The 12,034-nt window shown below is 42.8% G+C and overlaps 1 long non-coding RNA gene across 1 annotated transcript in view; it reads right to left on the bottom strand.

Annotated features, from left to right (window-relative positions):
- Positions 1-2,752: 2,752 nt before the first annotated feature.
- Positions 2,753-12,034, bottom strand: part of LOC132330274 (uncharacterized) — a 78,437-nt gene continuing 69,155 nt past the window's right edge. The window contains exon 3 of the long non-coding RNA XR_009487258.1: positions 2,753-2,867. This is a non-coding gene — a long non-coding RNA (uncharacterized LOC132330274). The remainder of the gene's footprint in view (positions 2,868-12,034) is intronic.

Here is a 12,034-nt window from a genome sequence, read left to right as displayed (position 1 = left end):
CAAAGCAAACCTACTGTCCATTTTACTAAATGCTACATTTGGGGCACACAAGATTTTACCTTTGCTACCATTTAATAGGATGAAAAAGAGGAACCTGAATTTTGGAAGTAAAGTGCAAGTAATGTTCTTGTTAGCTGCATGCAAAGCCAAAAGGTTTTTTCAGAAAATAAACAAAGATTGTACCTGTTGAGACAATGTCAAGTATAGTCCAAGTCCACAAAACAGAAAGACTACTCCTGTGCTACTATTCACTGCAAAGCTAATGCTGGAGGCCATAACACTGATATTTAAAGAAAGGCACACTGTTTAATGATAAGTAATATTTTTCAGCTATAATTCCTTTTCCCCAGCGTGTTTAGACACATTGCAGAGATCAATAAGGATCAAAAAAAAAATCTTATACATTAAGTAGATTCATTATATTTAAGCAGTAATTAAGGACATGGCAATTTAAGCAAATATTGTTTAGTGTTACCCATTACCATCATGCTCTTTGGTTTCTTTTCTTTAATCTCATGTGGAAGAGGTCTGATTTTCAGAAACCTCAAAGATTTGGGAAGCACAAATGCATATCTGCCACTTCCCCAAAGTGGAGGTTGGGTTTATCTGAGGCTTGAAATTTGGGGTTTACTTGAGGCTTGAAAATCTCGGTGATTTCTCCTGTGATGAGAGCATTACCCCGATAAACTCTGCAGTTAAACCCTGCACACTCCATCCTCTGTGCACATATTGACAAACACAGAGGGGAAGTTTTCATGTTGGAATTAAGAACAGCTTCTCACCCCTCCAGAACTCATATTAAATGGATGACAAAATGCTCTTTTTGCCCTCTGCTAGGCTTTGGGAATGAAATGCACCGACTAATTCCATAAGGAGAAAAGCAAACAAACAGATAAACACATGCTGATTTCTTTTCCTTGCTGTTTCAACAACTCATTCATATTTTTAGAAATAGATTATGATCTGGTCATACTAATTTTGTTTGTATTTGGGTTCACCATTAACTAACTTTGAACACTGAATAATCATTAATAATACTATGAAATAACGTTGGTGGTGGCTTTAGATTCTTTTCAATTAATGCAACAAAGCGTGGAAATTCTTAGTTTTTACTCTAACTGGCCTATGAAGTCTTTTGCTCCTTCTTGTTTTCTATAGCATGGATTTTTCATTATAATGCTAGCAGTTAGTTTTTCACTCCAATCTCCACCTCAACTGTTTCCACAGTTTCCTGCAGCAGTTACAATTTTGGCCCCAAAGTTAATTTTATGGTCACATGAAAGTCTGTTCCTGCAAAGTCTGGGTGCTCCTTGCTCAGCAGAAGGATTAGGCTTTTTACAAGGTGCTGTAGAACCTAAGGGTAATTTGGGGTGATGTTTTGATGCTGTTTTGCAGTAGCTCCAAGGGAAGGCATCCCAGCACCGGGTGCCATGTGCCAAGAGCTGCCACAGTCTTTGCAATGCACTGCAGCTACTCAGCGCCCCTGCAGCCCGGCTTTCAATCAAAGCTGCTTCTTCGGCAGCAAAACCACCTTCTTATCACTCTGCCCCTCAGCTTGTTTTCCCAGTCCATGAAGGCACAAAGTATGAGACGGGCTCCGGGACACAGGCGGGCCGGATCTGCGGCAGCGCTGCCTGCACCGCCCAGATGCGCAGCGCGCAGGCACAGCGGCTTCAGCCCAGGTGGAAGGTGGGGAACGCGCCTGGCTGCCAGCAGCCTCTGCCGCCTCCTCGGCTCAGCTGAATTCCCGCAGCCTCCCAGCTCCCAGCCTGCCTCGGCAAGGCTCCTAATTAGAAACATCTTTTAGCTTCAAAACTCAATCCTGGAGGGTGGAAACCACTGGCAGAGACAAACAGAATCAGACCCTCCGTTGCCATTTCGACAGTCAGGAACACCCTCCAGCCAAGAGCGAGCTTCTCCGGCAGCCTCCAGCCAGCTGCAGGGCTCAGGTAGTGATTTGCATTCCTGGGAGTGCAGCAAGGACAGGAGCTAAGGCGCGGAGACACGACTGAGGCTTTCTGCATTCTCCCCCACAGGACTTTAAGGAGGCTGAACTTGGTTTTGTTTGAACTTTTCCAAGCTGACAGCGAGAGATCAGCTTGGGAAAGCCCCAAAGCGTGGAAAATTCCAGCTCTGTTGTTTGCAGCTTTATTCAAGTTCAGGCTGTTTGGGAGCACTGGATTCTTTTTTCCCTAAAAATTTTGCAACTTCGGTTACAACAGCTGTTACCAGGCAACCGACATAAATGGGAACACTTTGAACCAGTGAAACAGACAGTTTATTCGAGTTGCTTGGTGCCCAAATACCATAATCATGAGAGCAGCATTAAATAGATAAATAAAACAGTACAGGAGACAGGAGAGGCAAGGAGTCAGTGTGAGGAATGGGTAAAAAAAAAAGCAAACCTGACTGCAAGGGAGATAAGAGTTAGGAACCTACAAGCTCATGTGTAACACAGCAGGAATAGGAAGGGCAGGAGACCTGGAAAATAGGAAAATACCTTGTCAAGGAATGACAAGCTGAGGAAGCTGCTAAGCCAAGCCATGTGTGGCACCCTGGTGCAAAGGTCCTTTGTCCCAGCTTTCTCAGCCTTTCCACTGATTATCTGAGACAGCAGCACCACAAATGTGTCCAGCTTTGCTGTGAGTAAAGCCATCTTGAGCATATGACACAGGCAATGAATATTAGAGCTGGAGCCTTGCCCTGCTGACACAACCCATGTGGTACATATTGCCCATTACCTGATGTTGGAGCAGCAGCAACACCGAAGAGCCTCTCTCCCAGCTGTTTTCCTCAGGACTGGGATCTCACCTTGCCTGATGGCTGTGGTGAGAATGGTGGGATGGGAGGAACGCTTGGGGCTGCAGCTGTGGGACAGACATACCAGAGCCAGGTTTAGTATTTAGTGTTAGACAATTTAGTATTTGCAGACACCGTTACTTGAGCAGTGTGTCATGCTTTGGATGCCCACACTTCGAAGTGGCTCTTGAAAACTGCAGAGGCTTTAGAGGAGAGCTCAGAAGGACTTCAGCAGTACAAAATCCATGTTGTTGTCAGAGACCATCTAAAGCCATTACACTGAAGAGGCAGGACCCCAGTGATCTAGCACTTCTGTGGCAAAGAGAGAAGAGACAGCTCTTTATTTGAGCCGGATGAAAGTATGACAGGACCCAGTGGGCAGAAGCGTCATACCACGTTACCCATGAAATGCCAATAAAATAAAATAATGATTTCTCCATTAAACTTCAGCTCTCCTAATGGAACACATTACAGCAGAGTCAGTTTTGCGTAAGAAAGCCGTAGGTGTTGTATTAGGAGGTTTCTCATGCGGTGCCTCACTGTAGGGAGTTCACTTCAGAGTCTGATGACATTATTTAATTATGCCAGTGTGTCACTGTTCTCTGAATTACCTGAACAGAGTATTAATGCTCTGCCTCCCTGCATAGGATGCTGTGCAGGGGGAATGGCACTGTTCAGAGTACAAGGGCAACTGCAAACAAATATTTTTAGCAGCGCTGTGTAGAAAAATGATGTTAATGAGCAGTGATTAAGCACACAAACCATCAGAATATAATGATTAGAGATTTAGAAGCAAACATAAAAAGAACAAAAAGAAACATTTTATATTTTGGATGCTGCAAAATGTGAACAATAACTTCTCTGTGATATTTTTTCAGGTTTTTAATGTCTGCTACAACAAGTGAAACATGCCATGGAGATGGCTTACATTTTTCTAATTTATTTGGCAGTTTAATAGGGAATTATTTTTTTTTTTTAGTCATTAATATTTTTGAGGGAATCTATAACTCCAATCAGATCATTTATGGTCCTTTGAAGTCTTTTGTTGAAATTTTGAATTTATTCAGATTGATTTTAAATAGGATATTTTGAATAATTTAAAAACATTTACTTGAATATTTTAAATCAGGTTACTCTCTTTTTAGAAATAATTTCCAGATTAACGGCTGGAAGCCTTAACAGACTTCTTAGCACTTTTCCACATAGGATGATCTGTTCTCAAGAGATCCTTGGGAAGAAGGGTTCAACCACAAAGTTGACCTGACATACATGGGTCTTTCAGAGTGTCTTTGAAAGAAAGGTGCTACTACAAATTTGGTATTTTTATTGAAGATACTACAGAAAATTGTGCCAGAAAAGTAGTGCTGGTCAGCACTATGCAATCTCAAGAGCTGTAATCTCATTGTTAAGTCTTGAAGGGAAATTTCTATTCAGATAGATCCATTTCCATAGCAGAGAGTTCAGTCCTGTAATCATCTGCCCCATCTGTGCTCCCTTTGGATCCATTATAGCATTTAGAACCATGTCTTCTTTCATTACTCCTTGCATTTCTGGCAGAGGCAAAAGCTTATGAAGCCACAGGGATAGCTTCAAAAATAAAGTATTCTTTTGTGATAGATGGTGTGTAGTGCTCCTGATCCAATGGGCATACTTGAGATATTGTCAGGTAACTTTCTTTCCATGACTTAGTCAGTTTTATGCTCCTAACCTCACAGCTAATGCAAACTTCTCCCCTGTTGGCTGATAAGCTCAACTTAAGATAAAACTGTGGAAGGACAAAACTGAATCTCATGATATTTAATACCATCCTTAGAGCCCAGCAGATGGAGGCAACTTACACATAAACATTTCAGGTTTTGTTAGAAAAACAGGAAAACAGGACCCGCATTTATTGGGGCCAGAGACTTCTTAAGTCATATGTTGTCACTGTAAAGATTCAGAATCCAAAAGAACATATTTCTCTTTTATTTTTAATTTGAATTTTAGGACATTTTCCAATTGGGATCATCTTGCTCAGTTTTAGAGGTGTAGCATTCTTTTGCTTGGCTGCGGGCTTTCTGGCTTGCTTTTATGTTTGGGGTTTTTTTTTTTTTTTTTTTTTGATTGTTTGCTTTTTAACTTCTGCATTTGTTTCAAAAGAATCATCACTTCAAGCAAGTCAAATAAAATCATGAGTTACCATAGTCAGTGGTGATGTATAAATAAACCAATCTATTTATGCATGCCTAGATGACAGCCAGGGGCTTTGCTGTGGAACAGCATAAGAGAACACCACCAGCAGCAGAGCATTTGCATCTGCCTCCTCCTCTGCCTGCAATCAACCCGTGCCAAACCTTCTCGTCCTCCTTCAGTTTTGGTCCTAGAGCAAAAGTCGCTGAAAGTCACTTCCCTTTCTCTGTAATGTAAATAAAGTTCAGTTTGTCAGAAATGAAGTAAAACCTGCCACCCCCTTCCCACCAACTCTGTTCCTGGAAGGGCTGCATCTACACAGGACATTCCTTGGGGCAAGGAAGCTTCCACCTCTGCTCCCCCGGCTGAGCTTTGCTCTCCTGCCTCTGCTTTGGGACCAATCTTCCTGCAGGCTTTGCCCTAGCCAAGTTCTCTTCAGCTGCAGCAAGGACATCAGAAACTGCTCTGCTGTTACAAAAATCAGCAGCTTTGGCTTTTGAGGCCCTTTGACTTTGAAGGTAATTCTTGCAAATCCGTTTCCCCTCCGTGGCACGCCGCAGTTCAAAGGGAAGAGAAGCAGCGTGCCTGAGAAAGCGCTGCATTACTGCCTCCCTGCTGCGGGTGGGCTCTCAGCCCGTGGCCTCGGGCAGACTGCAGCAGCCGCTGTGCCACGGCTGTGACCCCGCTGTGGCCCCGTTCCCACCTTGCAGATGAACCACATTTGCACATCTTGTTTTCCTGTGTCTTTGCATGCAAATGAGAGTAGAGCACCTAAACCTGAGCCCAGCGCAATTAGCATTTATACAAATGCAGCACGTGTCTCTGTGCTTCTGTCTGTGGGCCATGCTTCCAGGCTCTGGCAGAGCCCACCAAGGAAGTAGTGAAAAAGGTTACTCGTGTGCCCGTTTCTACAGATGTGGCAACAGCATGCACATGCCCCGAGGTCACACTGAAACTTCTGAGGAAGAGCTAGAAATGCATTCCACAGCCAGCTGACATCCACAGTTTGGCCAAAAGCAGAATTTTATTTGGTACACTGATGATTTTCTGCTTTTTGGAGAGCACCATGCAAGCACAGTGACCCTTTTCCAAATTCAGTCTTGGTTCTGCACCCTTTTCACTGTGACACACACCACTTTGAAAGGCTTGTCCTGTGTTTCCCCAAAAATTAGAATGTCACCACTTGTGGTTAAGAGCTTTGGGGACATGTTGAATTACTTTTCTGATTTTATCTTTTCATTTTTTCAAAGTTTAGCATATTCCAGACATTCATCTTCTGTGCTGTCTCGAGGCAACGTGATAGAAAATGCTTTGTCAGCTAAGGTTGTGGCAAAAATGCCAGGCATGACTTAAAAAAATAAATAAAAAGGAATCACTCCCTCTACAAGTCTTATTTCCCATATATTCTTGATGAACCTGTTAGTTCAGCCACAACACTTGCAGTCTTTACAGACATCTAGCAGAAGCCATTCATTCTTAGCAAAATAAGGCACCCATGGTAAATTTACAGAAACAGACACATGAAGCAGTTTCCAAAGAACCCTCAGTACCCAGAGGTTACATTTCATGAGCAGGGAGCACTCCAAAAGTGATGGCATCAATGGGTCCTCAATGCCTCTGAAATTCATACCCCACCCTGCTGCTGAGACCCGATTTGGGCTCCAGCAGGCACCAGTCTGCAGAGCACCCCTAAGAATAATGCCAGGCTGAGGATGGCTGGAGTGCCAGAGACCACCCCACAGAGCAAAGGCAGGAGATGAAGTGGTGTCATAATTACCTGCAGCCACCCTGCATCTCAGCTCCTGTCTGAGTGTGGAGCGGCAGCACCAGCAACAGAGGAACAGGAAACCAAAAGATTTCCCAGCTGCTGTTCCTGGACAATAGGCCCTTACAGGGGAACAGAAGGTGGGGACTTGTTAAACTACCCCAGTAAAAATGCCAGGCCTCAGCAGGAATGACCCAAATGTGCATCTTGCTCCTACTGTGTTTAGTGCTTTGTACGTCAGCATAGATATTGACAGTTCCTAAATCCTTCACATTGTGGACAGCAAACATGAGGCATATGCTCAACCAAGCAGAAAGAAGCAATCCTGAAGATTAACAGCCAAATCTGGCACTCCTTCAATGGCCATGCTCTATCAAAGCTCCTGTCAAAATCAATACCGTTTTTGAATGGGGATTCAATCATACTACTACTCAGAGTAAGGGACAGCTTATTATCAGAGTCCTGGAGCAGAGCAGAGCTGCTGTAAAAGTCCTGACTGCAGTTACTAGAGGTAGGAAGCTCCTGCATGTCAAAACCTTGTGCATGCACACTCAGCCCTCCCTCTATTAGAGTACAGCATCACAAGCCTTTGTGCTCACAGGCTTTTCCTAGGAGCAGAGTGCAGGACCCATCATCTCTTTTGACTGTCTTGGATATAAGATGCAAGACTGTTTGAAATGGTTGTGCCAGTTACCCATGCTCACAAGCAAAAATAGGATGTGTGGAAATGCTTGGGTGTAGCTTTTCCCACTATGCTGCTACCTATAGTCCAGGAAAGTGGTGATCAAGGCTGATGGGGCTCTGTGCTTCCTAGTGCATCTATGCAGAGCACCATGTGACCTTGTTGCAATGAAGGAAATGGAGGATCAAGGCCCTGTTCCATTCCCTGTGCTTCACAGGTTATTTTCCACGTTTCCTCAGGTGAGATGAATTTTTTCTGAAACTCATGTAAAAAAATGCTCTGTTCAGAGGCTGTGTTACTGCACAGTGAATGGGGGTTACCATTGCAGACATTGATTGCTACAGAAACTGTCACAAAACCAGCATTTCAGTGGGAGAAAAAGAAGGGACTGATGCAGAAAAAGCCCGGGAAGATCAGTGCAGTCAGCTCAGGAGATCCTACATGAGCAGCTGCACCTAGTGAAAAGGGGAAAGCTGCAGCTCTTTTCCAGAGATACACATCAGAATCTCACATTCCCACTCCTCTAACACCTGGGTAAGAAACTGTTAATTTAATATCTGAAGTTTTGGGTTAGAATAATATAATTCACTGGAGAATAGCTGGCTTGGGATATAATCCCTGTGATTGAAATGCAATTGCAGGGAACAATTTCCAATAAGAAAATTATTTGTGCAATTTTGCACGTGTCACATTCAAACCTGAAGTAATCCAGACAATGTCAGGTGTTAAGCCAAATTCAGGGGTGTTTTCACTTAAACTTTGACTCTGAGCACCTCCTGGAAAGAAAATATAGACAGAAAGTCAACCATCTGCTAATGTGCACAGGTAGCTTTGAAAGTGAAATCATGAGAAAAAGGTAGATGCTAAACAGAGGAAATGTCAGAGAAGTGAGCAGCACAAGCAAGAGTGACACCCACCTCCTGAGAATGCATCTGTTTCCTCTCATGTGCAGAGTGTGCATTCTTCTAGGAGGATCACACTTCCCTGCCTTTATGTGCTTTAATGTTTTAGCAACTGACTGACCCCACTGGCATCTCTGCCAACAATTACAAATCCCTCCTTCCCTGCTAGGGACTTGGCATGTCTAGGACACCTGCTAGTCCCAAGATTAAGGTGGAATCACTGGGCAAGTATCATCAGTGATCTAACTTTCCTTTCGTGTTTAATGTCCCTGAAACCACTGAGCAGGCTTTGCCTCAACAATACAGTAAAAGCATAGGCATTCAGCATGTATAATTTAGAGACTGAGGTTTTGGCCTCCAGGGCCTTGCTGAGCTGATGATAATCCACTTGACAGGGTGATTTTTTCCCTAAATGATTCAGCATATCACATCCCTTTTGTCCTGCTTATTCAAGGGGAAAATACCTAATTGCAACGAATAGCTTGTGGGGTGAGCCCAGAATGCCTGGCTTTGGTTCTCTCACAAGGAGAGGGACCTTGCAGAGTATCCAGCTCTGCAGAAAGGCTGTCTCCTTATGCTTATTTTACCTGACGTGGCTGTGCCCTGCCTTTCTTTCAGGGCTGTAACTGACCCTGTGGCCAATTACAGCATTGCCACCCTCTGCCCTGGTGAGTAAGGGTTGAGGGGTGCCCTCCCCAGCCTGTCTGCAGTGATTCTGCATGTACATGCATTGGAATGCAGCTGGAGCCTCATGGAAAAACCTAGTGGTTTTCAAGGCAGTGTGGGGGCAGCCCATGAGCAGTTGGAGTGGTTTTTATGCCCTACTGCCTGCTGTTCAGCTGTGTCCAGAGAAGAAAGAACATCAGGCTGGCTCCAGGGCAGCAGCTGAGCTGCTCACGTTGTCCAAATTCAGCCCAGGAGCCTTGGATTTGTCCGTCCTATGCTGGTGCATTTCTCACAGCAAGCCCTGCCTTACTTTACTCTGCCTTAGTGTTCACACAGATCTAGCCTTTTATAAAACTAACATTTTAAGAAAAAACCACTTTCCTCCCTTTCTGTCCTCTCCCAAAAGACCAATGCAGAATTACTGAGCAGGTTTAAGTGTAAAGATGTGTGCCTGTGAGCAGGCTCATCCAGCACTAAGCAACTCAGCCATTTTGAAGCCTGAGGCCCCTGGGAGCCCAGCTTGGCTTTCTATTTTTGCAAACACTGCTTTCTAGGCTGTGTTTAATAATTTCTGTTAGATGTATCTCCACAGATGACCCAGATTCATTTGAAAAGCCTCTTTGTCTTAGATTGTTATGCACATATTTAAAGATGGGCTTAAATGCTTTCTCAGATCAGGGCCACATCAAAGAGTTTTGTTCCTGAAGAAGTAATGTTTGCCTGCATTTGAAGCAAGGTGCAAATTCATCTAGGGATTCTCTTGGTTGCTTCTTTGCCACTTAAAACGTACATCTGACGTAACCAGTGCTTGTTTACTTTTAAAAATCCCTCTTGGAGCAAGCATGAAACTTTGAAGGCTTCAGCCTATCTCACATGATTTGTCAGATGAGGGGACCACATAGCATCCTCTTTCCATGGCAGCTTGCTCCTCAGAGCCATGGAGTTCCCAGCTTTGTCATGTTTCCTACAGTTTTAGATGACTGTGCCAGACTGAGGTGTCAACTACAAGAACTGGAGGAGGGATAGCTGTGTGCTGTTGCCTTACTATAAATGTGAAGCTGAATCTGGATATTTTACATTCAGTTTACTCTTTGAAATGGATGGCTCTTTCTCTTATATTCCTTCTGAGTATTTTTCACCTTTATACAGTGGACTTGTTACACAGTGATACTGCCATGCTCCAAATTCTTTCCCTTCATGTGATATTTCAGTCACACTTCTTACCTGGCCTTATGCCATTTCTTAACTGTTTCAAGGTGTGGCTAGGAAACTTAACACATTCCCTAAAACAGTACATGTGAAAATCTAAACAGCTAATATTCATGCCAAAATATTGCTTTACCCATTGCTCATCTTTCCAAGGCTGCATTAAGATAGCTACCAGATATGCACTGGTGTGACAATTGGCTGCAGGGTGTGTTTTGGCAAGAAGAGTGATCTGTTAGTCATGTTGGAAAAGGAGCAGCACAGTATCAGAACAGAGGGTCTCTACAACTTTGCTAATGAGTTGTAACTAGCTGAAAGTGTAGCTTCACCAAGTCAGCATAAAGAGTGCCACTAAAAATACCTGATGAGAGAAGAGGAAGAGAGAGGAAAATCAGAATGAGGAAAAGATGCAGTTTTGGTCTTCTTTTTACAAAGAGATGCAAATGATGCAGAGTACAAAATGTATTATTCTGTTCTTTGCCAGAAAAGACACCACAAATTCCACATCCCAAGGAAGGAACTGTCACTGGAGAAGATAATTTTTTGGCATAGTCCTTTTTCCAGTGATATTTTTATTATATTCAGCAGAAAAAATACTCTCTGGGGCAAGCCTCAGGCATGTGCTCTAACCAAGAGCCTATGGAATCATCCTCCACATGAAACACTTCAGCAGTCCCAAGTACAAAGTACAGCTGCAATCCCATGAGAGGGGTCTGAGTTCATGTTCCAAGTACTTATAGCCTAGTTAGAAAACCCACCTAAAAAAGGTTCCTGCTTAAAATTTAGCAGTTCTGAGAAGGATTTGAACCAGTCTCTTGACATTCAGGGAAGGATTCTTAAGCACTGAGCTACTGAACAAGAGGAGAATAACAACATCTTTGCATCCTCAAGCAGTTTTCTGAATCACAGTCTTTGTCTCCTCTTTTTACAGATTTTTTTTTAATTGAACTAATCAAAATTTTGGGGAAGAGAAAAGAAATAATTTTGTTAAGCAGGACAATAAGTCTGATCTAAACCAATTACGAAAATTGGATGCCATAATTTTTTAGAAAATCAATTATTCATGTGGCCCTAATCATGAAGACATTTTCTAAACTCATCATTTTCAACAGTTACAGTGTTCCAATAAATTTGCAGGTGCAAATTTAGCTGTCTAAATCAGCATCCTCATTCTTTGTCGTGGCTACAGAGCTGCTAAGAATGCTGTAACTTCTTTGGCAAATAGGATTAGATTTAGGGGCTATGCAAGTATCTAACTAAGTATATAACTGAAAATATTAGCTACAGGAATAAACACTGCATTTGTGTGTTCCTTTGTACATTTATTAAAAACAAAGCATTTTTTCCATGCACATCTTTTGGCTAACTCTGAATACTCCCCAGTCAGAGCCTGGGGGGTGATGTGCAGAGAGGGAGGAGTGATTGTGTTGTAGCTGTCCTTGTGAGCCGGGTTCAAAACCACAACCACTTACACTTATCCATGCCAAGAAGCTTATAAAAACCATTTCAGATTGTAACAATTCACTGCAAAATTGGAAACACATTTGACTCCACCCCACAAGATAATCAAATAAAAACTTTAAATGTGAAAGCACTGGAAAATGTGATTCAAAGCTTCTTGCTATCCACTCGACCTACCTACCCTCAAATATTTCATGCAGGCAAAATGGAGAATAACTGATTTGTGTTGTTTTATCTGTGGGAAGGTATTAAACTTAAGACTGCAAAATAAGTCTGTAAAGTTATTCCTAAATAAACTATATTGTATTGAAATGAGTTGCATATGCACAAAGCTAGATGAACTCATTGTAGAATAACACCAAATAATTCTTTAATAATTCTCTC

Source organism: Haemorhous mexicanus, chromosome 8 (assembly GCF_027477595.1).
Source record: "Haemorhous mexicanus isolate bHaeMex1 chromosome 8, bHaeMex1.pri, whole genome shotgun sequence".
In the NCBI taxonomy this organism is placed as follows: Eukaryota; Metazoa; Chordata; class Aves; order Passeriformes; family Fringillidae; genus Haemorhous; species Haemorhous mexicanus.
This window is presented reverse-complemented; position numbering and strand designations above follow the sequence as displayed.